General features: G+C 38.9%; 2 pseudogenes; one reads left to right on the top strand and one right to left on the bottom strand.

Annotated features, from left to right (window-relative positions):
* Positions 1-177: 177 nt before the first annotated feature.
* Positions 178-1,190, bottom strand: LOC118935121 (olfactory receptor 1468-like; annotated as a pseudogene).
* Positions 1,191-3,138: 1,948 nt separating this feature from the next.
* Positions 3,139-26,840, top strand: LOC130681819 (tigger transposable element-derived protein 1-like; annotated as a pseudogene).
* The last annotated feature ends 851 nt before the right edge of the window (positions 26,841-27,691 follow it).

The raw sequence follows: 27,691 nt of genomic DNA, 5'->3' as shown, positions 1-27,691 counted from the left end.
TGTTTGGTTTTGTTACTATGTTTTTTTTTTATGGAGAGATGAGTATGATATAGAATCTTGCACCTGGATTGGGAGCAGGAAATGGATGGGAAAGAAACTGCCAAGGTAGCACAGTAGCCTGAGGCTTTGGGTTCTCTATATGCTCATCCAAGCCTAAGAAGTTGATACAGGTGTGCCTTATGGGGGAGCGCACCATCTCCAGAGAAAGTCTTTTCTGCTGAGTAGTCTCCTCAGTGCTCTTTTCATGTCCTTGTTCCTGAGACTATAGATGAAGGGGTTCATCATGGGGGTTATCACTGTATACATGATGGCAGCCAACTTATTCTTTCTGCTGAGTAGTCAGAAGAGGGGAGGAAGTTGACTCCAACAATGGATTCATAGAAGAGGGATACAGCTGAGAGATGGGAGACACAAGTGGAGAAAGTTTCCCACTTCCTTTTTATTGAAGGAACCCCAAGTACAGTGCAACCAATAAGGACATCTGAGATAAGAATGAAGGTAAAGGGGATGACTATAGCTGCTCCCTCAGGGACTAGGATCAAGTCATTGATTTGGGTGTCTGAGCAAGCAAGCCTTAAAATGGGTTCCAGGTCACAGAAGAAATGTGGAATTTCTCTCTGATCACAGATAGTCAAAAGGCCCAGAAGACTGAGATGCAGTTTTGAGACAAGGTTGGAGATGACCCATGGAATTACTACCAGATGGGCACAGTGCTTGGGACTCAGTAATGCAGCATAGTGTAATGGGTGACAGATGGCAATGTACCAGTCACATGCCATGGCTACTAAGGGGAAGTTGCCCAGGTCAACTAGCATAAAAAGGTACATCTGTGTAAGGCATCCTGCAGATGAGATGGTTGCACTCTTGCTTTGGATATCTGCCAACATTTTGGGGACTGTAATGGTTGTGAAGCAGATGTCAGTGAAGGGTAGATTGGCAAGAAAGAAGTCTCCACATGGGACTGTGGAGGTGAGTGTCATTGATAATAGCCAGGATGATGATAATGATTAAGTTTCCTGCCATAGTGATTAGATACATGCACAGAAACATCATAAAGATGAGCTGCTGTTGTTCAGACCCCACGGTGAAGCCCAGGATAAAGAATGCAGAGATAGTCTGATTTCCTTGGTGCATGGTTCTGCTGTTCCTCAAAAAGGGAAAAATTCAACTTCACGGTGAAATGGTAACATGATACAAAAACAAGTCAGAGGACATAGTACTAGATTATAGAACTGAATCAGGCCTTGGAACAAGATAGTCCTGGGTCATATTCTCTGCCTACTAAAACACAAGTTCCACAAGGGCATGAATTTTATCTATTATGTTAAATGCTATATACCAGTGTTAAAGACAAAGCCTGGCACACAGAAGGTGCTCAATAAATATTGGTTGAATTTTTACAAGAATAAATATATAAATGAAAAAATGAATATTCCGAATTTACCCCTCAGTATCCTCCTGACCTTATTATTTGTGTTTTTCTAAGTCTATTTCATCAATTTTAAATGTGGACAATAACCACTTTACAGGGTTTTTGTGAGGATTGTAGGGACACGTATAAAGTGCCCATTTCTGTATTTTAGCTATGGCTGCACACATTGTAGCTGCTATCATTTACTAATTTGGAAAAATCACAGACTCTAAAGATAAAAAAAACCTTCAGAGAACATCTAACTCAGGCTCTGTCTTTGGGCAGTTGAATTTTTAACACACATGATGGTTTAGCTGATCACGTTTTAGTATTCCAGAGACAAAGATGCCACAATCCCCTTCCAGCACCTGATCCAAAATGTTATCCTTTATTAAGTCTTCCAAACATCTTCCCAGTTTCCACATTTCAACAAGGAGAAATTAGTCATCTATATTAAAGGCTGCTGGCAAGTCACGTAGAGATGTCCACTGAATTCAGTGACACAGAGGTAATGTTTACTGTCCTTAACAAGACCATTTATAGTGGAGTTGATTGGATATAAGCCAATATGAAGAACGTTTAGGGGGAACACTTTAAGAGCTAGTGTTTATTGAGGGCTTACTATGTGGCAGGCACTCTGCTAAGTGTTTTTAGATGAAGAAATTTATAGGTGAAGAAATCAGGGATTATAAAGAGGTTAAATAACTTGAAAAAATGATACATGGTGTAATGAAGTCAGGATTCTGAGCTCAGTCTGATTTCAGGGCCCTCTTGCTTAACAACTATGCTATATTGACACTATATTGCTTATGTCTTCACGTCTGTGAAGAACATCACCTGTATTCTAGGCACATAGGAACTTGCTCATCCAAAGTCACAAAGCTGGTTAACTGGTAGAGCTGGACTTTGAATCGAGATACCAAAGTGTTTTTGCCCTATCTGTGTAAGTCCAAATGAAAGCAAGTGGGCTTACAAGTGGGAGGATTTTCCTTTGCTTATTCCAATTTGCACCTTATCTATGCTGCTGTGGGATCAGTTTTATACACTTACTACTAACTCAAAGATCTGCCTTATCTTTATACCACCTTTCCAGTCTAATGCAACTAGACTGCCATTGTATAAATTCACATGCTTCCTCTGGTTTGTTTTTTAGCTTTGTGCTCTCTGAAAGGAGAGGTTGGCAACACTAATGAATAGTTGGAGCAAAATTGCAGGAGGAATGTTGGACTTACTTAACAACAAAATTTTCCCAAGTACTATAGCAGTACTCATTTGCATACTAACAAATAAGTGTGCTAATTATAAATCAGGCAGGATCAGGTCTGGTGGGACCTCTGCTAGGCAACATCTAGCCATTTCATAGGCACAGAATGTACTGAAAATAATAAAGTTGGCATATTATTATGTACGTGTAATCTAGGCTTTTCATTAATGCAAATTGTATTGGCAACATTTGACAGTCCATCTTTCTGATTTGACCTTCTAGGCACCATATCAGCTAGTTTCATTTAATTGCTTGTTGTTAGCTACTGTCCTCAACCTGGTATATATAAGTATATAAGTATATAACCCAACATATAAGTATCCTTAGTGTTTTAACCTTCACATCCAACTCTGAAATTTGGCACAATACTCTTGCAGTGAATTTGGGGAGCAAATGTTTGAATATTTGGGTTGGGGTCCCCCTCCTATGGAATTTACCCATGTTTTGTGACTCTTTTCAAAGCATGTCCAGAAAGAATCAGTTGCACTGCTTCTACTTAAAAGAAATGGGTGAGTTTTCTAGCCGTGGATCTGACTGAACCTTCCCTCCTCCTAAAATAGTAAAGGAGAAGACTAGAATAAAACTAAAAACCTCAACTAGTGATGTTGTCTTTGCTGCTATATTTAGAAAAGGGCTAGGGCTCAGGACAGTCCTCTAGCTAGGATCCTTATTAGAAACTATTCCCAATTGATTCTCTATGGACCAAGTTCTCCCTGATGAGATATATTGGTATTCACTGAATACTTGGAATCAAATATATATGTATATGAATAGAAGCAAACTTTATGTCCCTGTTGTATTTTTACTTTAGTCAGAAAACTAAAATATCAACTCTTGGAGAAAAAACTTCATACCTAATAGTTGCCTTTTGCATCTCCACATAATTCAATAACTGACTCAGGTGATATTTGGAGGGCATTAAAAATGAAAGTAACACTACAGAGTACTTATTATTTGTCAGGCACTGTTCTAAGACCTTCATGTATATTAATTCAGTTAATTTATTTTCATAATTAAATTATGAGGTAGGTAAAACATGATCCCCTTTTCACAGAGGAGGGAAGTGAAAACAAAAAAGTCAAGTAATTTGCCTAAGGTCATACAACTAATTGATGGTAGAGCCAAGGTTCATACCAGGAACTCTTGCTCCTGATCCTGTTTTCTTAACCACTGCATTACACTATCCCTTAGGAACCTTGGGGGAGCTATAGAAGAAAAAACTTGACTACAAATTATATTCTTAGACTTCTCCAGCCATTCTCCCTCCCCCAAATCCCAGCAAAGGTTCTCACCACCTAGTCAACTCTACCTCAAAGCATCGAGACAATTCTACCTTCAAACCTAAAGACCATGGACAATTCAACTATCCTCTTCTTTCTTAACATTACTAAGGAGGGCCATTCTTCCTTTTGTTAAAGGCCATCTCTGTATTCTGGGTCCCTTCTGCTTTTGTCTTCGTGGGAGATGTATGCCATCAGTTAACTTCATTCCTATAATTTCAACCAATTCTTCTCTACTGGATTCTTCTTCTGGTTTTTAAACATGTTACAGTCTTTCCTATGTTCAGACAAGTAGACAGGGAAAACCCCCTGGGTGCCTTAGCCTCTTCAGTTACTGAACAATCTCACTCCTACTGTTAAACACAAATTTCTTGAATTGTCTGCATTTCTATCTCTGCTTCTTCACTTCAACCCACTCCAATCTGTCTTCTGCCCCACGTAACTCCTCTGAAATAGCTCTTGATAAGGTCACAATAACACCTATGTTTATACATTCACCCTTCTTGGCAACTCAACAGCATTCACCTCAGATGATTGCCCTCTTCCTTGATGTACCCTCTTTCCTTTGATTTTGAGAACATTCACTCCCTTCTTTCTCCTTCTAGCTCTCTGGAGACCATTCTTTCTTTAACTCCTTTTGTTGCTCCTCCACATAACCTTGAAATATTTGTTGTGATGTCACGGAGCTTTTCTTTGCCACTTTACTGTCTCCTTTGAATAAAATTATCCATTTTCATAACTTCAATTACCACATTTATGCTGATGATTCTGTTTGTTATCTTTAATTTGGCTCTCTCTTCCGAGCTTCAGAACCATATACTTATTTGTTATATTCATGTGTATAGCTAATGAGCACTTCATATGCAGTATTTTCAAAACCAAATTCATTGTCTACCTACCCCACTGCCTGAAACCAGTTTTGGCCTTCTTCCATCATTCCTTACCTCAATAAAATACAGGCATAACTTGTTTAATTGCATTTCATTTCATTACCCTTTGCAGATACTGCATTTTTTTTTTTACAAGTTGAAGGTTTATGGCAACCCTGTGTCAAGCAAGTCTATTGGCACCATTTTTCCAAAGCATTTGCTCACTTGGAGTCTCTGTGTCACATTTTGGTAATTCTCACAATATTACAAATGTTCTCCTTACTATTATATTTGTTATGGTGACTTGTGATCAGTGATTTGTGATGTTGCCATTGTAATTGTCTTGGGGCTCCATGAGCCACACCCATATAAGAGAGCAAACTTAATTGATACATCGTGCGTGTGTTCCTACTGCTCCACTGATCTGCAATTCCCCCATCTTTCTCCCTGTCCTTGGGCCTCCCTAACAGACAACAATTTTGAAATTAGTCCAATTAATAGCTCCACAGTGGCCTCTAAGTGTTCAAGACAGAGGAAGAATTGCGTGTCTTTCATTTTAAATCAAAAGCTAGAAATGATTAACAGCTTAATAAGGAAGTCATGTCTAAAGTCACAACAGCCTGAAAGTTTGTCCTCTTGCATCAGTTAGACAAGTTGTGAATGCAACGGAAAAGTTCTTGAAGGAAATTAAAAGTGCTACTCCAAGGACACATGAATAATAAGAAAGCAAAACAGCCTTATTGCTGACATGACGGAAGTTCTACTGGTCTGTATAAGAACCAAAGCAGCTACAACTTTCCCTTAAGCCAAAGCTGAATCTGGAGCAACGCCCTAACTCCAATTTTGCAAAGGCTGAGAGAGGTGAGGAAACTCTCTCAGAAGAAAAGTGTGAAGTTAGCAGAGGTTAGTTTATGAGATTTAAGGAAAGAAGTCATCTTTATAACATCAAAGTGCAAGGTGAAGCTGCAAGTGCTGATGAATAGGCTGCAGCAAGTTATCCAGAGGATCTAACTAAGGTCATTAATCAAGGTAGCTACACTAAAAAACAGATTTTCAGTGTAGACGGAACAGCCTTCTGTTGAAGGAAGACGATATGCAGGACTTTCATAGCTAAAGAGAAGTCAATGACTGGCTTCAAACCTTCAAGGACAGGCTGACTTTCTCATTAGGGTCTAATGCAGCTGGTGACCTTAAGTTGAAGCCAGTGTTCACTTACCATTCGGAAAATCCTAGCGCTCTTGAGAATTATGCTGAACGTACACTGTCTGTATTCTGTAAATGGTACAACAAAACCTGGTTGACAACGCATCTGTCTGCAACATGGTTTGCTGTTGCGACTTATTGCTCAGAAAGAAAGTATTTCCCTTAAAAATACTACTGCTCATTGGCAATGCACCAGTCACCCAGGAGCTCTGATGGAGATGGACAATGAGATGAATGTTGTTTTCATGCCTGCTAACACAACATCCATTCTGCAGCCCATGGATCAAGGAGTCATTTTGACTTTTAGGTCTTATCATTGAAGAAATACATTTTGTAAGGTTATTTGCTGCCATAGATAGTGGTTACTTTGATGGATCTGGGAAAATAAATTGAAAACCTTCTAGGTGCCATTAAGAGCATTCTTGATTTATTGGAAGAGGTCAAGATATCAACATTAACTGTGTTTTGGAGGAAGTTGATTTTAACCCTCATGGATGACTTGGAAGGGTTCATGACCTCAGTGGAGGTGGTAACTGCAGATGTGGTGCGAATAACAAGAGAATTAGAATTGGAAGTGGAGCCTGAAGATGTGACTGGATTACTGCAAACTCATGATAAAACTTCAATGAATGAGGAGTTGCTTCTTATGGGTAAGCAAAGACAGTGGTTTCTTGAGATGGAATCCACTCCCAGTGAAGATGCCTTGAAGATTGTTGACAAGGAAACAAAGGATTTAGAATATTACATACATTTAGTTGATAGAACAGTGGTAAGGTTTGAGAGGACTGACTCCAATTTTGAAAGAAGTTGTGCTGTGGGAAAAATGCTATCACACAGCATCACATGCTACAGAGAAATCATTCATGAAAGGAGGAGTCTGTCAATGCGGCAAACTTCATTGTTATCTTAAGAAATTGCCACAGACAGCCCAACCTTCAGCAATCACCACCCTGTTTAGTCAGCACCAATCAACATGGAGTCAAGAACCTCCACAAGGAAAAATATTACGACTGGCAGAAATCTCAAAGTCAAATTCATTTGACTTGTTTTATTGCGATATTCACTTTATTGAGGTGGTCTGGAACTGAACCTGAAATATCTCTGACATATATGCCTGTATTGCCCTATCAATTTTTGTCATATTTGAGACCTTCCATCTTTCTTTCTTAAGATACCATTATTTAGGTTCTATAGATTCCTCATCTTAAATATCTCTCAAATGTATCCACTTCTCTTCATCACTCTATTTCAAGCCATCATCATGTCTCTGCATCTATTTTTGTTCCTTCCAAATAGTCTCCAGGCTAATACTTTTTGGTGACTTCCTATTCCTCTTAGTTTAAGATTCAGAATTATTAATGTAGCCTTAATGCCTGGCCTTCTTCTGAATTCTCCTGTTGTGTTACTCCCCCTTTCTTTCAGTTCCTTGCAGCCCCAAGTTCCTTCTTGCCTCATTGTTTTTTCATATGCTTATATTCTCTGTCTGGAAGGCAATGCTTTCTTGGCTAACTCATGTTCTGTCTTCTCAATTTAAGTGCTCATTCTTCATGAAGACTTTCTCTGACCTCTCAAGACTAAGTCAGATCCTTGCAGTGACATCCAATAGCCACCTATACTTCTCCTATGAAAAATATGTATTGCAACTAGTTATCTTCCCTATTATCCTATAAATTCTATGAGGACAAGAACCATATCTCTCTTGTGATAAATTCTCAATGCTTAGCAAAGTGCCTGACATATAACTAGTACTCAATAATTTGGATGCTTGAATTAATTGAAGAACAGAAATTATATATAGAACAATTCATTTGGAGTGACAATAGGAATCATGGAAGACTCTAAACAGAAAATTCCTGAAGAATGAAAAGGGAAATAGAGGCATTCTAGCAATTTAAAACACCATTTATAAATACATAAGAGGAAAAGTGTGAGGCCTCAAAGTAAAAGATGTGTGCAAATAGTTTAGAATTGTCCAGTGTGGCTGTGGCACAGAAGAGTGGTAGCAGGTGAGATTAGAAGGTGGTAGGTTGAGTATGATTGTGAAAGTCTGCATGTGCCATCTGATTAATGATATTAGGCAGCATCTTAGAGAAACAGCAAACATGATTTTATGTGGTGGAAAATTCAGAGTTCAGAGCAGACTTTCAGGTATCATGGAAGTACTAACAGCAGAAATACAAAGTGTAATGACTATGAATAATCACTTCTTTCCTTTGTGATTCCACTTCTCTGTTTTGAGGCTCCCTAAAGACCTGACTCCCTATTTTTAGTGACCAGAGCACATATGTGGGACTCGCCTGACTTCCTAAAGTCCTAGAGAAATGGCTAAGTATAAAGATAGAGGAATGAGGAGTCATGTCACCCTCTTGCAGATCCATCACCACAATCCCCAGGCCACAACCCCCAGGTGTCTCTTCATGTCCCATTTGTGTTCCTTTTTCCATTTGGTAAATCACATCACAACTTTCATTGGCTTTTCCATTTTTCAGGAGTCTTGGACTTTCCTAGAGGAGATTTGTAAGTCTTCAGGCAATTGGTATTCAGTATTGCAATGTCTGATTTTTTTAAGGGGCATGTTTGGAAACATGTACACTGACACTGACCTTTTCTCTGAGTGGCTGCCTCTATAAACGTTTAGCAAATGTGTTTGGGAATTGTTCATTCATGGGGGCTGTTCAGAGGCAAGGAAAGTGAAACATCTTGTAATTGACAACAGTATAGAAAAGAGCAGGGACATTCAGACATGATGAATGGGGTCGTTTTTGCTTTGAAGAGATTGATGCTTCTTCATTTGGAGGATGGATACATATACCCTTAAATTCTTGGTTGAATAGTTGTTTGTTTTGGTACAGAGGATCATAAACATGGTCTTGGTCTCACTTTTATTCTCAACCACCTAAGTGACCTTTAGAAAGTCCTCTGTCTGGGTATTGTTAGTTTTATCCTCTATAAAATAAGGGGGGTAGACTACATTATCTCTACATTTCCTTCCCACTCTGACATTTGAGAAGTCTATGATTTCTAATTGGGTACATTTATGCATGTTGTGGTGGAAATGTGAACATATATGACTAGAAGGTGGGTAGTAGAAATAGTACAATTTCTTTTCAACTAACACAGTGGGTTTTATGTATGTGTTTTGATGTATAATTCATGAAGTTTCCAGATTTCCAGCTTAGAGAGAGTTTGTGACAATAAAATTACACTCTGACTAATCGGTTAGCCTATGTTGTATGTGTGGGTCAGGGATTTATTACAGAAGAGTGTGTTATCTAAGAGGGGTCATCTGAAGGTGGTGGTAAAGGTAGGTTCCTGTTTGAGATGGGGAAACAGAAGCAAGGAGAGAAAAAGATTTAGCATAGCTTTAAGTAATCTTAATGAAAGTTTTTGGAAAACACTAGGAACAGTTATCAGCTTGTCAACTAAATTGGAGCCAAACTCTACTTATACCTCGTTGGCAACCTCTTCGAGGTGGACTGCCAAACTATCCATTTATTCATTGGTTCACTAATGGGAGGAGGCCATATTAAAGCTCTTCTTTAGGACTAAAGCAGAGGAAATGAAGTTGGAGAAGTAGCCAATAGGAATCCTCTCTACTCTTTCATTTAGTTGGTAGAGGGGAAGTAGGGATCTAGTGATTCACCTTCTTCTCTTCCTTGCTCACAAACATCTTTAACAGGAAAAAAAATGATAATATTGGGAGGAGTGGGAGAGCAAGGGCTAGATTACCTACAGTATCTCTACTTCATCCAGTATCAGCTTTTCAAGGTTTTGTTGGCAGTTACACAAGGGAGACACTGGAACACAGGGGGACTATTAAAGGGAAGGCAGAGGAAATAATCTGGGCATCAAAGTTAAACCACTTAACTCTAATTGTTGCAGAGAATCATAGCAGATGGTATCACATTTTACTATTTAGCATTCTATATTTGGTACATGAGCCATATTTTGTCAACCTATAGCTTTTACGCTTCCCTATACATTAGGTCATTGTATCAGTGAGAAGAAATACAAGGAAGTGAAATTTATAACACATTAAAAAAATACAGGTAATCAAGACCATACTCAGAAACAGTTCTATAGAATACACAAGTTAGGGAGAGCACACACTTGCACAGTGATGATTCTGTATCCCAAAGTAGTGTTTTCAAAGCAACAACTAAACAAAAGAAAACAATAGAATAAAAAAATGGAGTAATTGAGTAGCCAGAGTTAGGTGGGTTTTTATCCTAAAAGGTTTCCTGAAGAACATAAGTTTTAGGAAAGTGATAGTTCCCATACCAATAAATGCTTCATAATCGGGAGATCATTCGGACTTTTTTGTAGTCAATTCTTCAAACTCAGTAGTAGTATTGATATTTTCAACTGTAGTATAGAATTATTAGTCTGTGGTCAGCAATATTTATTGTCAAGTGGGACTTAGGGAGCACACTGTCCTTGCTGGTAGGGGGACAAGGTGCTTGCAGCTTCTAATTCGCCTGGGAAAGGATGGAATTCACCACCTAAAGTACCAAGGGAACAAGTGAACCACCATGTACTTCTTCCCTAATGAGATTGAAGGTTGATGGAGTAGGGGGTTCTTCCTGATTTTTAAGTTACTTCGGTAGAGTGTCCAGAAAGATGGAATTGAACAGTGAAGTACAGAATAAGGATCACAGTGGCACAGCATCTTAGTAGCCCTTAAATCTCTATTGAATTCTCTCAGAACCAACCTGAGGTGTGCATCTCTTCAGACAATAGCCAGCAGCTCAGAAGGAAAAGCTTTTGCTGGGAAACAATAACTCAGTGTCCCAAGTCTGGCTTGAAACCTTATTTTCAGTGTGACTTTGAATATATTAATTCCCTAATGTGGATATTGGATGTATTATCTATTAAACACAAAAGGATTCCTTTCCTGGGTATGTAACTTGATCCCATCAGATGACTTCAGAATACAACAATCTTTATATTTACCACATGGTGGTCTGGAAGGGTAGTAGGGTGGAGAGGGGAGTGCTGGGAGTTGGATAATTGGAAATGTAGGAGTGCTTTGATGAACTCCACAGTGAGATAAATCTTGGAGGGGAATGTGATTATAGACTATTCATTCAACCATAGCATCTAGCAGGCCTGCCTGACACTTTGCTTATTTTCTCAGCATCTAGAACAGTACATTGAATGTCATATGTGCTCAAAAATATTGTTCGAATTAATTTATTAATGGATTAACCACCAAGAGTTCATAGTCCTTAACACAGTAACAGAATAGAGTTGCAGATACACATGGTGACACAGTGGCCATATATTATGGAATTCCATATGTTGAATCCCTAACCCCCAGTATGATGGAATTTGGAGATGTGGCCATTGGGAGGTAATAAGGGTTAGATGAGTCATGAGGGTGGGGCCCTCATGATGGGATTAGTGCCCTTATATGAAGAGAAAAACCAGAGAGCTCATTCTTTTTCTCTGCCATGTGAGGACACAGTGAGAAGGTCAGTGATAAATAATAAAGGAAAATTCATTTTTTGCCTGGATAATGCTTACATTCCAGTGGGGGAAGATAGATAATAAATATATAGAGAAATTAATTTAAAACATAATTTCAGTGACTGCTTTAGATAAATTGATTAGAAATTTCTTTCTGAGGAAGTAACAGATGAGCTGAGACCTAAGTGATGAATGATGAGAAATGGCTAGAAACTGTGCAAAAGCCCTAAATTGGAAATGTACTGGGCATATAGATAGAATATAAAGAGAATCAGTGTGGCTGGAAGTAGTAAGAGATACAGATGATGGTGTCAAAAGATATTCAGGGGCCATATTATGTGGGGGTGGGGCCCAAAATGTTATGGTGAAGAGTTGGGATTTAATTCTGAAAGCCTTTGGGAGGATTAAGAATGGAAGGAAAGGGGTCTGATTTACACTTTTCCAAGATGTTTCTGGGTGCTATCTGGACGATGGACTATAGGGGTGAAGGCAGAAAGCCCACTTATAGGCTATTCCAGTACTCCAAGAGAAAGATAATAGTGGATTGAGCTACAAGAGAAAGATAACAGTGGATTGGGCTAAGATGGTACAGTGGAGGTAGAGCAGTCTTTGGATATTGGATATTTTAGAATAGAGTAGGCAGAGTTTGATGAATTGGGTATAGTGTTTGCATGCAGCGCCACGAGTATGATCATCTTGTGGCTGTTGTTCATTTTTGCTTTCCTACTCAACTTCTGTCATTGAAATTTAATCTTCTTTTGGTCTCCATTGTTCTTATATTTCAATATAGTGTGCTTTAGTGTGGGTCTACTTTCATCAGTTTTGCTGGGTACTCAGTTGTCCCTTTTAATATGGAAACTACTTTTTTCAGATCTGCTAATTTTCCTTAAATAATATCTTTTATAATTTCCTCTCCTCCATTTTTTCTGTTCTCTTTCAGGAAAATCTATCATTCCTGTGATAGACCTCCTGGTTTGATCTTCTAAATAAAAAAAAATCTTATTTCTTATTCTTTCTTTCTTTGGTCTAGTTTTTGTGAGAATTTCTCAACTTCATTTTCCATTACTTTTACTAAAGTTTTATTTCTGCTGTCACTTAAAATATCCAAGAGCTCTTTTATTTAATGTTCATTTTTATAATATTCTGTTCTTGTTTAATGACTAAATATCTTCTTTTATATTTCTGATGGTCATAATATTTTTTAAGTTCTCATCTCCTGGGAATCTTTCTCCTGAGTTGTTTCTTTCCCCTTGTTTGTTTTGATCTCTTTCTTTTATGATAAAACTTTATAAAATCATGTTCTGGGATCCTTGGATATTTGGTTCTACTTGAGTGTGCCACACACACAAAAAAGCTGATTAAAAGCTTCTGCATTGGTGGGTCCTACTATAAGATGATTTGGCTGGATTCCTTCTGTTGGTGAACCCCTAATTATTTTTAGATAATTTTCTATAAGGCTGGTCAGATTCTCTTAAATCACTCTCCAACCTTCTGCCTGGGGGATATAAGCCTTGGCTGCAGGTTTCTGGGAACCAAATGGGAGAAGAGGGCTAGTGGTCTCAACATGTAGTATATACCTAGATTTTTACAGAATCTCACACTTAGTTCTATTTGAGACACCCAGTCCAAACACCTTCTATTTTAATTATCGGAGAATAAGTTTCTAATCTTATGTGGGAGGGAAATAAGTATGGGAATACCCGACAGTGAAGAACAAAGGTGGGGATCGGAGGCCTAATTGTTTCTTAAACTATCTCTCAAACAATTCCCATATTTTTGGCTCTACTTTCACCCTCACTACAGAAGTACCTGATGCTGCCACTTTCTGAGCCTTCTGGGAGGTCACTGGTGCAAATTGTGTTCACTTTCTCACTGTTGATTTAGGATTCAGATTTCGTGGGCCTGCTAATCAGTTAATATTTGCTCTTTTCCTTTCTTTTTCCTAAAATGCTGTTTTCATACTCTTTCTTGTTTTTCTTTTTCCTCATGGATTTATGTCTCTAAAACAGTTCTTTTATGTTGTTCATAGATAAACATGAACATCTAATCCACTGCACTTAATGGAAACCCTTCTTTATTTTTTCATCATGACGTTTAATATTTATTGTAGCACTTTCATTATGTTTATATGTATGTTTTTTGTTTTATGTTTCTGTCCACAACTATGCATGCTTTATGAAAAGAAGGATATTGCCTATCTTATGCACTATATGTCCTTAGTGCCTAGGACATAATAGACACTCAGCAAATATTTGTTGAATAATTTAATATGACATATTTTATTATTTGGAAAAGTGGTATTTGTAGTCATAACTTCTAATAGTGTTTTTGAGAAAAAAATAAATGTAGTTATATAGCCAATGAGTCAAGTAAAATTGAGATAGTCACTCAAGAAAAAAAGGTGTGTAAGACAAGATATATAATATTAACATAAATTTTCACTTTTTCAATACATATTCCAGTTTTCATTTAAAAAGGCCCACTGGCTGTGCATAATAGATTTATTTCAGAGGAGTAAGAAAAGCCAAATGAAGACCAGTTAGCAAATTTTTGCAGTAGTCCAGAGAGAGAAGATTATGACCTAGGAGAGGGGATAGAAAGAATTGAACATAGTCAAGAGGAATTTAGAAGATAGAGTTAGGACTTGGTTACTTTTGGATATGGGAGGGTGGAGAAAGGAGGAGGTATCAGGTATAAAGGGTGGTTCCTGGGTTTCTGGCTAAATGCACAACCTTCACTCAGAAGTTCAGGCTAGCTAGCAGAGGACAAGAGGAGATACTGGGAGATAAACCCTGCTATTCATTTGCCCTGCTTCTACAACTGCCCAAGTGTTCTCATTTGGCTATTTTACCTCAATATTTAGAAACAGGTATTAGCCTGATTTACTCAGATTTCCAGTATTCTATTCTGTAGTTTCTGTATAGTCTTAGCTAAATGATAGAGTAAATGAAAATAATTATTACTGTTTTTTGCCTGACACTACAAACTGCTAATAGCAGCATAGCCTAGTCTAAAGTGTATCAGTTGGGTGATTAAAATCTACTGACTTGGGAATGAGATGACCTGAGTTCTATGTTCAGTTTTGTCATTAAGTCACTGTGTGACTTTGGACAGTCATATAAATTCAGTTTCCTTATTTGTAAAATTACGTTGCTAATATAGTAACTATACTCTTGCTAATCTATTCTTTGGGAAAGTAGAGAAGACAGCTAGAGAGATATAGTATTTATAAATAAGTAATGTGTAAATATGTTCTGAAGAGAAAGTTACAGTGTTAGATGGTGTATATATATATATATATATATATAATGGCTACTATTTATTGAGAGGTTATCATGTGCCTTGTGCGTTACCTATGTTTTCTTATTTAATCATTACAATAACCATATGAGGTTAATGTTACTATCTCCTTTTTATAGGCAAGAAAGGTGAAGCTTAGAGAGGGCAACTTGGCCAAAGTAACACCTCTAGTTAGTGGTAAATCCAAGATTCAGACTTAAGTTTGTTTTACTGCAAACTCAATAAAACTTTCAACTTTACAATACTAACTTTTGTGCAGAGTGGGCTGCCTCTGAAACATGCCTGTGAACTTAAACTCATTGAATCTTACAAGTAGAATAAAGCCTGTAAATTGTCCAGTCCAATATCTTATTTTACAGATAAGGAAATTGAGGGCCAGAAAGGGGGAGATATTAGCCAAAGATCAGACACCTCATTAATGGCAAAGTTAAGGCCAGGGACCATCTCTTCAGACAATATGCCCATTGCTCTTTTTCATTTGGGGCCTGAAGATAGGGCCTGATCCTAATCAGTCCAGATGTCTAAGTGTCTAAGACCATCACTGATTTACTAATCTCACAGAGGTGTTAGGACAATAAAAGTGTAGTGATAGATCTGAATGGGATTTGGATGAAAAAAAGAGTGGCATTAGTTTTTTTTTCATTGTTTTTCATTTTTTATTTTGGTATCATTAATCTACAATTACATGAGGAATATTATGTTTACTAGACTCCCCCCATCACAGTTTTTTTAAACATTTACTCAAACATAAGATGCAATGAAGGAAAAGAGCCTATTACATAGTAGCCTTTCAATTAGCCTCAGATTCCCTCAGGGGAGAATGATTCTGTGTTATGTAATGTATGTTGCTTGTGTTGAACACCACACAGTTGGCCCATGATTAGCTATTTATATGGATAGAAGTCTAAGGGACTAAAAACTTCAGTCTTTCCAAAAGGAACAACTGGGGAGATGGGTGAAATGCTGAAGGTGTCCTAGATAAAAACAATAAGACATTGTAGGTAAGTTTAGTAGTATTGTGCATTTTGTTGAAATCCCCCCACTTGGAGTGAAAGGGACTGAACAATGAGGAAGTCTACTTCCCTGTCAGTAGACTTGGTAAAACAAGATAGATGCCCAACTCCTCCTAACTCTTGTCCCATTACTCAGAGAATTTGGAGTCTGGAGTCTAGGCATGGCAACTGTTTTGTTGAATTAGAAGAGGATTTCGTGGGTTAGGATGTGAGAAGGAGAGAGGGTAAGGGGCAGAGGGGCACATCAAGCAGATGGCTTGTGTTCATAGGAGATGTGAACGTGGAGGAAGCACAGAATCCAGCCCCCTGCAGTAACCACAAGCAAATACCATGCTTCCTTTCCTGAAGACACTGCAGGAACCCAATGTTCACAAGCTCCCCTGAGCCTCAGAGTTTAATCGCAGAGAAGGATCAGAGCAAATGCTTGTTGGTTTGCCTTAGCACTTATATTTATATAATATTGTTGACTTTTTAAAATGCTGGAACATGAGAAACTTTATTGCATCAAACATTGTGGATGTCCAGCACTCTGAGTGCCTGTCTGACTTCTTCCAGGAACAGTCATGGTTTTATGTTGCTTGAGGTTGTTTCTCAAATGTATTTCTTTCGGTTGTTTCCAGGATTATATAGCCATCCAGCCTATTAATATCCAGTAGTGTGTTTAGCCATCCCCCATTTATTGAACATTTGGAATCTTTCATGGAGTGTCTTCCAACCACTCCACTCTTGTACCAAATTCTTCTCACCTTTCAAGGTCCATGTTCAATAGTACCTCCTTCATGAGACCTTTCATTTCCCCACCCCCCACCCCACTCTTTCCCCATGGAATGAAACAGGTGTGTTTTCTTTGCTCCTATTGCTCTTTGTCTTTATGACTGTGATAGAACATGTTATACATACAGCTGCCTTCTGTACTCTATTATGGGCTCCTCAAGGGCAGGGATGCACATAACTGAATCCCCTAAGCATATACCTTAGTGATTTACAAATATACATATACAGTAGATGAAAACTTAAACAGCAATACAGTGAGCATTTTTGCATAAATTATTTTCATTTCTTTTAAATTATATCCCTGGGGGTATATTTCTGTAAGTGGAATTACTTTGGCAAAGAGTAATTACACACTGTTATAGTGTGTTCCAAAAGTTTCACCAGCAGTTTACAAGGTGAGACAGTTAATAAACATTGCCACCAGAAATTTACATAGTGACCTACTTCCTGGCGGTGGTCTTTATTATATACATACCTACTCAGATGGGGGAAAATGTGTTTTGATTTATATTATAGTGAGGTCACATGTTTTGTCATGTGATGATATACTCAGTATGTTCTCTACTGTGCATGTCCATTTTCTCTGACCATTCATCTAGAAAGCTTCTTGCAGTGATTGCATGTTTCATTGTTTATTTATGTGTTCTGACCGGTGTGTTTAATTTCTGCTCAGTTGCATTGTATTTTCCCTTTTGGTTGCTTCCATTTTGATCTTCTCTTTATTATAGTACAGTAGGCACAAAATTTTTAGTCATATATTTGAACACATCATCCTGGCTTTGATGATACGCTGCATTTTTTCAGTGGTTGCAATAGCTAAGCAGTGCTGTTCTGGTTTTTTTTTCCAACTTTTACAGTGTAGATTTTTATTTCTAACTTTTGGATTCATCTGAAATGTACAGAGGCATATGATGTGAAGTACACATCCAAATGGATTTCTTTTCTTATGGATACAGTTTCCCAACAAAGTTTATTTGTTAGTGCTCCCTTTCATGTGTGTGTGTGTATATGTCTGTGTGTGCTTTCTAGCCAAATGGAGATGTTTTTATGAGTTTGGCTGCCTTTCTCTAAATATGCTATTTTATTAATCATTCTTTTTAATCAATCAATTAATCAATCAATTTTAACACAATGCCGAAAGGTCTTTTATATATTTATGGCTTTATAGTAGGGTTTAAAACCTGAGAGGCCATCTACCACATTACTTAAAATAATATTTTTGTTATCGTATTTTTCCAGGTAATTCACCAAAATTTTGTCATGGTCTATAAACTATCGTGTCAAATTTTTAACAGTATTGCATTAAATCTATGCATTAACTTAAAGAGTCTCATCATTCTTATATTTTAGCCTTGCAGTTGGGAGCAAGGCATCTCTTTCCATTTATTCATCTCTTTTTTGATTTCTCTTATGATTTTATAATTTCCTTTAAATACATTTCTTTTGTCACTGTTAACTTTTTCAGAGCACTCTTAAATTGATGATTTCATTCAGTGCTTACCAAGACTCACAGAAGGATTTAGATGCAGCCAAGGATGGCTGATCTATAATGGACTTTTTCTCCTCAGTATTCATCAGAATTACCTTTTTTCTGGTAACATCTTTATTGAGAAATAAATTGCATACCATACAATTCACACATATAAATGTGGGTGCATTCAATTGTTTTCAGCATTTTCAGAATTGTGCAGTCTTCACCACCATCAATTTTAGAACATTTTCATTACACACACACACACACACACACACACACACACACACACACACACAAATGCAAGAGTGAGAAAGTAAATACATGGAATATCAAATCATGGTAGACATTGAACTAAAGGAATGTGTTAAGTTCTTTGTCAGCCTAAGTGTGAAAAGTTTTAGATATATTAGAAGTGTAAGTCCATAATTTTTAATTAAATCAGATAGGTAATAAAAATATCCAGAAAAAAACCCTGCATACCTACCATCATTCGTGCACTACTCCTCAAAATCCTGGCAACCACTAATCTACTTTCTATATACTGCTTTTTCTATAGATTTGCCTATTCTGGACATTTCATATATATGGAATCATAAAACAAAAAAAGGACTTTTAAGGAGAAGCAAAAGCAACATTTATTGTGCATCTAAATACCTGTTAAGCACTTCATATATTTATTTCTTTTTTAATCTTTAAAACAGTCCTTTAAGTTAGGTAATACTACTTCCAATTTAGGTAAGTGAATTGATGGCAAAGAGCGTGAGTGATTTGTCCACTATCATAGCATTAGTATGTGGTATAACCTGGAGGTTTTGACCAGATCTCCGACGAAGCTCCTTCTACCTTAAGGTAGTTAGGATGTTTGGAAAATGTCCATCTGATATTCTTGCTTCAGTAGTCCTCAGTGGCTTGCACAGAGAGCAAACACCAGTATGACATTTCTAACACTGTGAGGGCTGAAAGAGCAGAGTGGAGTGGAGTGGTTTGTATAGCACAGACTCATGGAAATATAAAAATTTGATTTTTCAGCTTCCTTTCATCTGATATGGAGAATGACCAATGATCTGTGTACAGTTTGACTCACAGAGCTGTGGGAAATTTGAGCTCAAAGCTGGAAAGAGCCTCCGAGACTGCCTAGACTGACTGCATCATTTTATTGATGAAGAAACTCAGATCCAAAAGAAGAAGACTGTTTGCTTAAGATGATGCAGCTCAAATATAGTGACGGAGAATGACCTCTCATCTGTTTTTGGAAGAATAAATGTACCAAAGGTGAAAGTCCCAACCAGAAGAACTGCAGAAAACAAGTTAAAGGGAAAGCAAGATAGTGATGTGGAAAGGTCACAGAATTAGGCCAGGAGATCTGGGTTCCAATATTGGCTTTGCCACTCATTCACTGTGCGACATTAGACAAGTCACAAGCTCTTTGAACTTCTGTTTCTTCATCTGGAAATGGGGGTGGAGTTTGGAATATATCATCTTTTGGAAGACTGCATTTATTACACACTTGATATTTTGTTGAATAAGTAAATAAGGGAACTTTCATTTAAATTCTAAGTGTTATGCTATTTTTGGAAGATTCCCAGTGAACTACATAAATGGAGAAATGAAAAGAGAGGAAACTAAAAAATTTTTTAAAAGAACTGGTACTGTAAATGTACCTGCCTCTAGGGAGAAATACAACAATGCATTTTTTTCAGCATGAAAGGTTAATTCTTCAACAAATAACACGAGTGCCTGATTATGTCCAATAAGCAAATATCCACAACACATTAGCCAAGTTAATAATGCACCCATTCTGGCTGCTATATTGAGACGAGTTAATGCTGTGGCATGTGTGGATAGGGTATATAAAATCATTCCCTTAATAAAGGCCTAATTTTGTATGTTTATTTCCTTTGGGAAGAAAAAGCAATTCAATCTTATTTTAAGGAAAAAAGATTTCACCATGTTCTAAAGACTAATAGAGAGTCACTCATTCATTCAACTAATATTTATTGAATGCCTACAATGCATACAGACATCAAGGAATAGAGTTATTCTAAAATGGGGAATTTAAAAAGTGATACAATAATGTGAAAATAACATTGAAAACCTGCCTTTTTATGATTGAAGATACGTGAACCGCCAAGAGCTGTTTGTTTAAACCTTCACATGTTGAAACTTTCACAGCGGAGAGGCAGAGCAGATGATGTATGTGTAGGGGATGAGTGGGAGGGTAAATAGTGCAGCTATGTAAGCAGGAGCTGAGGCAGGCAGCAGAAAATGATCACATTGACGCATTCCTCCTCCCTCTCCCATCTTCCATGATGGAATAATAATAGGGATCTGTTCCATGTGTACTGTATCACCCTTCAAAGTTTACAGAGTGCTTTCACAGGCATTATCTTATTTGATCCTCATGCCAGCCCTAAAAGAGAGGCCTAGAGGATATTGTCTTTTCCGTTTTTGAGAAGAGAAAATACGGGGCTCAAAGAGGTTAAGTGGCCTTTCCACTGCAGGACAATACAAATTAGTGCCAGGACTAGAACTCATGTCTTTTGTCTCTGAAAGCAGTGTTCTTTCCATTATCTCCATTCAGTCCATATTTTCCCCTCCAACCTCCCCATTGGAAGTATAAGTTGTTAAATGTTCCCCTGGGTGGGATACTGGGCTTCAGCAGCAGCAGGAGTTAACACGACAGTATGAGTAGAGCAACAACGTGTGCATGTTTATGTGTGTGTGCGTGTATGTGTCTGAAGGATGGTTAGGGAGGGGACATGGAGAAGTTACTTTAGGCAATCTAAGGTTCACTTCTGTTGGTTTAAAATGATGAGTATACATATGCAATACGTCTGCTTGCATTGGTGAAATGGAGAGAAAAAAAAGTAATGAATACAGAAACAGGAGTAGTCATAAAGGAATGAAGAAAATAGAATTCAGGAGCACCTAATATGCACCAAGTGTACTTACAATATTTCATTTAATCTGTGCTATTGTCCCATGACATGGGTCCTATTAGCATCCTTTCACAAATTAGTAAACTAAAGCTTAGGTAGGTTAAGTCCTAAGTCACAGAACCAGTGATTTCCTAAGCTAGGATTCAAATAGGTCCATTTAGCTCCTGATTTGGACATCTTAACTACTACACCAAATAAAGAACCTATGTTTTCTGGTGAGTTTCTTTTTAATCAAAGTTTGGAGAATCCTCTGAGTTCCCTTGTCTAGCTTCTCACCAAATATAAGAATCACTTCTAGACACCCCTTCACTGATGGCTGTGCAGTGAACCATAGGGGCTCTGATTTAATTTGTATTTTATAAATGGAAATGGATCTGCATGAATTTATACTTCTCTTGTCTAGTGCTTCATTCAAGGCAAAACCCAAGCTTTTGTATGATGCAGCAGGCCAGCATTAGAGGGAGCCTTTGACCACAAGAAGGAGGGACAGAGTTCATGCAATTAGCCTTAGGACCACCTGACTCCAGCCATTTTGTGACCTGGTCCTTTGCTCAGATGGATCTGACCAATGAGCTCTAGAGGAATTCACAGAATTCACAGTTTTCCACAGCAGCATTGCCTTTGCCTTAGCATGGTTAAAGGGACTCAGTCAGTTGATGATCAGCTATGTGACTCCTTTGGTTGCTCTTTCACAGGATCCAAATGATACCCTCAGGCTTGAGTCCAGTTTCTGATGGCCATTTAGGGGCATTCTGATTCTGAAAAAAATCTACCAAGGAAGAGATGATCAAGGTCCAGAGAAACCCTCTACCAACCAAGCAGAATGATAAGTATTGGTGACTTCTACTATTTCATAAATATCAGCACGAATATGAAATCAATTGACATATTTGCCCTACTATTACTTCATCTGCAATAATTCCTTGGCCTTGATTTGGAAAAGTGAGAAAGAATGAGATGGAATTCCATACCTAAGTTTTCTAAGAATTTGTAGACCTGTATCAGCAAAGAACACTTCTTGATAACACCTGTTATCCTTCTCCCTCAATTACTCATTCCTTCAACAAGTTTTAAGTGTCTTTTGCATCCTAGGCATTTATTCTCTTCTTTATCTGTGTTCATTTTTCTATAGAAAAAGCATTTTTCTTTATCTCCTGTTTGCCTTCTCTTTTACCTCCCCATATTCAGTCTCAGTGTTATGTTTAAGAAATGGTGCTGCAATTTGAGAAGGTGTTTAAAGTGGGAATATAGATGAGGAGAACGGTTGGAGAGTGTTGTGGATTTATGTATTTTGAGTGAGACCCATATCATCCATTTTCTTTTATTTCCTCACTTAAAGCCTGTCTAAAGAGCTCTTAACTAGTCAAGAATAATACCCAGCTTGTGTCAATGGAGAATTCATCTATAGAGACTGACTTCACCCTTCTTGGCATGAGAGATAACCCGCAGTTTGGGTTTCTGCTATTGGAGTCTTCTTCATTGTTTATATTGTCACTGTGTGTAGTAATCTGGGCTTGATAGTCCTGATCAGAGTCAGTCTCTACCTCCACACCCCATGTATTTTTTCCCTCTATTTGTCCTTTCTTGGTGTCTGTTTCTCTTCCCTCATAATCCCAAAAACTTTAGCAAGTTTGTTATCTAAGTTGCAGTCTGTTTCTTTCCTTGGATGTATGACTCAGATGGGCTTGTTCATAATCTTTGATTCTGCTGAATGCAACCTTTTGGCTTCTATGGCCCGTGACTGCTACATTGCCATCTGTCACCCACTGCTTTACCATGTCAGCAGGTCTAGAGTCTGTTGTCTGTCTCCTCTTGGTAGCAGGATGCAGTCTTGGTGGATTAGTTAACAGGGTTTCTGTGACAACTTCCATTACTATCGTTCCACCTCCTACATGTCCTTCCCCTTTTCTGTGACATCCCTTCACTGTTGGCACTGGCTTGCTCAGACCCCTGGGTCACTCAGATATTGCTTATTGGCTGCAGGGGAGTCACCCTGGAGGTCCTAGTCTCTTACATGTTTGTCCTCATGACTATCCTGGGAATTCCTTCAGCTTCCAGCAAACAAAAAGCTTTCTTTGGCTGTACTTCCCACTTGGCTGCTGTTGGCCTGTATTATGGAACAACAGTGAACCCTTACTTGCAGCCCCTCTCAGTGTGGATCTCAGGCAGGGAAACAGATGGTTTCAGTGTTTTATACAATGGTGATTCCCCTGTTAAATCCTTTCGTCTATAGTTTGAGAAACTAGGAAGTGAAAGTTGCTCTATAGAAAATATTGAGACAGAATCCCTAATTTTTCATTCCGTGTCTCAAGAATGTAATATGTTCTATGAAGATTTGCTCACAGTTTTTTACACAGTGTTTTTTTTGCCTGCAAATGAAACCTTGTTAAGAATAATAAGTGTTTAGAAGTAGTTATTTAGATAAATAGCAACACAATAGGAGGCAATTGTGTAGACAAAATAATGTGTATTTTCTGAAACAACTGTCTGATGAGAAATATTTTAAGAGAGGGAAATATGTATGTGGCTCTGAATATGTCAATCTGAGCTGTGAACTGGTATAATACTAATCATGAGTTAAAATAATTCCAAGATAAGAAGGTTAGAAAACAATATAATTGGACTATAAGTTATTGAAGAGAACATGGATGGCAACTGAGGTGCAAATTCCTTTGCTTATAGTGAGGATTTACTTAGGCTGGATTAAGTTCAGTCTACATCTTTCATAAGGATTCAGAACACTCCTAGATGTGTGTTACCCAAATGCTATTATTCACTGCTTCTGTGAGGCTGTAAAATGTGAGTCTATATATGAATTCATATGCAGTTATTGATATTTGTAGGGGTAGACCTTATTAAAGAGAGTGATACTTGGCCAAACAAGAGATTAAGTTCACTAATGAGAGTAGAATTTGAAGATTGTTTGTAAGGGACCATTGATCATTGATTAGTGGAAATGCCAGGCCTGATGTACAGCAATGATTTTTTGTAAGCAAATTCTGACTGGTCTTGAGCCAAGTCCATTACCATTTCTGAATATACTTTCAACAGGCAACATAAGAAAAAGTAGAACCCTAATTAATGTATGAGTCTCTGATCAATCCTTAGAATTTGTAAAAATGCATGAAATTTGTGGATATTGCTGTCTTGTCTAAAATTGAACAACAGGCTATCCATAGAAGTACACAACCTTACATCTGGAGATTGTAAAACCTTAATATCTTCCTTTTATAGATGAGGAAAACAAGGCTAAGAAACAAGAGAAAGTGACGAGTAGCAAACAACCTACTTGAGGAAAAATAATTTAATTGGTTCAGGCTGCAAAGAAAAACAAAGCAGTATTTAATCTAGGTCAGATGCAATCCTGGGCCCCTAAGAATATAGTTTTGCTTCTGTCTCTATTCCCAGAAACTGTCTAGCCTTAGTAGCCATCTGCCATTGACTTCTAAGCTCCAGTTGTGAGGGACTGTGGTTTACCTGGTAGCCATGCGAAAAACCAATTCCCTTCGAGCTCCAGATCCATCCAGCCATCAGCTGGAATCTCCACGTGAAAGTTCCTCAGGCACTTCAAATTTAATGTTCAAAAATGGAACTCTTCTGCACCTGCCCCTCCTTTTCCCTTGTCCCCTATCTAAGTGAATGGCATCGCCCAGTCTCTTAAGCCCAAGACTGAAGTCAGTCCTTGATGCGTCCCTTTCTCTCAACTCTTTACATTTAATCAGTTACCAAATCCTGTCAATACTCCCTCCCAAATACCTCTGGAATTAGTTTCTTTACCACCGCCACTGGCACTGTTCTAGATGATGGCACGCTCCTTTCTTGCCTGGATTAGCAAAATAGTATTTTATCCCTTCTCTCTGAATCCACCCTGGATCCTATTAAATCTGCTTTTCACATAACAACCACAGTGGTTTAAATGCAAATCCGACCAGATCAGCCTTCCACTACCCTCCACACCGCTTAAAACTTTTTCATATTTCTCTGCCTATAAGGCAAATTCCAAACTCCTAAATTTGGCATGCAAAGCAGTCCATGTCTTGTCTGTCCAAGTCCTATTCATTTTTTAAAGTCCAAACTTAAATCCCATCTTCTTTTCCAGGCAGATTTTCTGGACTTTTCAAATGGAAGTGAGTATTCATACCCTGTTTTCCCACTGTACTTTGCATCCTTATTGTAGCATTATAACACTTGGCCTTATACTAAAACACTCTGCATTTTTCAGAATTTCTGTTTTGCTCACCTACCCTGAAAACCTTTGTAAAGATGGAGCCATATTTGATTAATTTTTTCATCTCCACCCAAGTTCTAACAGAGGGCCTAGGACCATAGGTTTTGTGAGACTGAACTGCAAATACTAACTTAGCATCTATCTCCTTGGCAGGTAGAAGTGTCCCCTATCCTCTAAAGAGCCCCAGTAAGACTACAGACAGCTACAACCTCATCAGCTTTTATCATTTCTATATGAGAAGCGGTGGGTCTCAGGGGATACCAAAATACTTCAGTAATAGACAGTCCTTAGTGTCAGGACTGGCTACATAATTTGTAGGCCCACTGCAAAATGTAAATATGAAGTCCCTTGCTCAAAAAGCAGGCAAAAGTGCCATTAAAGGCATTCCAATATAAATGTTTCCCTTTCTACTGAAGTCTCTCTTTCGAATTGTCACTGTTTTAAATTAGCTATTTAATGTCATACCCTCTCAGGCAGAGGGATACTTGTGGGGCAAGGACAGACCCTCATAGCTGCCCAGTAACCCCACCCTGTAACTCGCTGCATGTGTGTGTGCTCCACTGGCTGCTGGGTTCCTCATCCCACCAACTGCTGAACAGATGCATTATACCCTGGCCAGGTGACCACCCAGGGTATTGCCCCCTCTGTACCAGGGTGCACTAGGTACCTGGATCAGAGTGGGCATTAAACCCCACTGTGCCCTGAGTCTCAAATGAACCATGGCACTACTACCCTGGAGCCAGTATGGCCATCACCACATCCAACCCTAAGATATTGCGGGGCACATGGGCCTGACCCCAATTCTCCTGGGCCTGCCTAGGCCCCTGAGGGTGGAGGATTGCATCGGTCACTGGATGGGATCGGTAGGAAAAGGGTGGGTAGGGCCTCGGGTATTAAGGAGCAGGAGAGTAGGCATCCAAGAATCTGTCCCAGGGAGGTAGACAGCAGTGAAAGGTGGGACTGCATGCTAGCAGAGACTCCAAGCTCCCAGTGTATACTCAATTGTGCTGTCACACTTTGGATTTCACTTATAAAGCACAAATTCAGATTATTAAAAGTTTAGGACGGTGGCATTAAACCCTAAGTGCAAGGCCCTTCTGAGTTCAGGGCCCTTTACCCCTCCACTGAACACATATCCATAAAGCCAGTTCTACTTAGAGAGATTTCTTTTATCTTTATCAGGCAGTATAGTGTATAGTGGTTAAGAATACAAGTTCTGAATCAGACTGCCAGACTTTGAGACACACCTCTCTTACTTCCTGATTTTTTGAACTTAGATAAATATAAGTTACATAACTTTTCTATTTCTCAGTTTCTTTATATGTAAAATAGGGATACTAAGATTATCTACCTGCTAAGGTTTCTGTGAGATTTAAATGAGGTGATGCATGTACTTGGTTAGAATAGTGTCCAGACATGCTCAATATATGCTCAATAACTTTTTTATTATCATTTTTGTTTCTAGGATTCTACACTTCAGATATCCAATACAGGCATCAAGCACTGTTTACTCTGGCTCTCCAAATGGTGTTTACCCAGCTTACACAGCATCCAGCCAGACTTCAGTCTCCAGTGGCCTCTCAGGCTTACGGGCAGCTCCGCTGGATCTGTATTGACTAAGTGAGCCCAGTCAGGTGTTACTGGTAGAGTTTAGTTTTTTCTTTCACAGACTAAGGACCCATCTAAGTCAGTGTGCGGCCTTACCGTACTGGTCTCAAGATTGCCAAATTCAGCCTGGGGACCTCACATCCAGTTCTGCTGCTTCTCCACAAGGCTCTCAAGAAGAGGATATCCTTATTGTCTTATAAATAGTGGCTCCTGGTTATTGGGTTAATGGGAAAAACTATACAAGGCAGTCGGCTGTCCCCATGTCGGTCCTGCTGCCCCAGAGCAGCCCATAGGTGCGTGCACAGTCAAGAGCACTTGGACTCAGAACAAGCTTTGAAACCAGTGGAGTCTAGGCCAGCCCCTCCCAGTGATGGGATGAGGGACGGGGGGTGAAGGGGAACCTCTCTAAGTTGAGGCAGCAATTCTGTGTGCTCAGGCATTACAAGAGAATAACTACTGGTCTTGATCTGTATCTGCCTCTCCTTTGCAGGAGAGGCTGAGCCTTGCTATCCAGGGAGCTCTCGGCATATCTCCACACCCTCCATGCTGCCGCACACACACTCAGGCTGGGCTGAGTCAGCCTCACTCGGGGCTGGGCTTCACCAGCTGCTGTGGCCGGGGCACCCCTCCTGAGCGCTGGTCTAGGTGGTGCTCAGGGCAGCATGGCTCTTGGGCTCCCTGACTGGAGGATCCTGCTGAGGTAGTCCTGCTGAGCTCGGCCACAGCCAGTCCTCGGGCTGCATCTGGGGGCCTGAGCGAGTGTGCAGATATGGGGGAGGTGTAGTTCGGGGGGGGCCCTGTGACAAGATCCTATAGCCCCAAAGGCTGAGGAGCAGAGTCCAGCTGGCTGTGTGGTTCC

The sequence above is a fragment of the Manis pentadactyla genome, chromosome X (genome assembly GCF_030020395.1).
Source record: "Manis pentadactyla isolate mManPen7 chromosome X, mManPen7.hap1, whole genome shotgun sequence".
Classification (NCBI taxonomy): domain Eukaryota; kingdom Metazoa; phylum Chordata; class Mammalia; order Pholidota; family Manidae; genus Manis; species Manis pentadactyla.
This window is presented reverse-complemented; position numbering and strand designations above follow the sequence as displayed.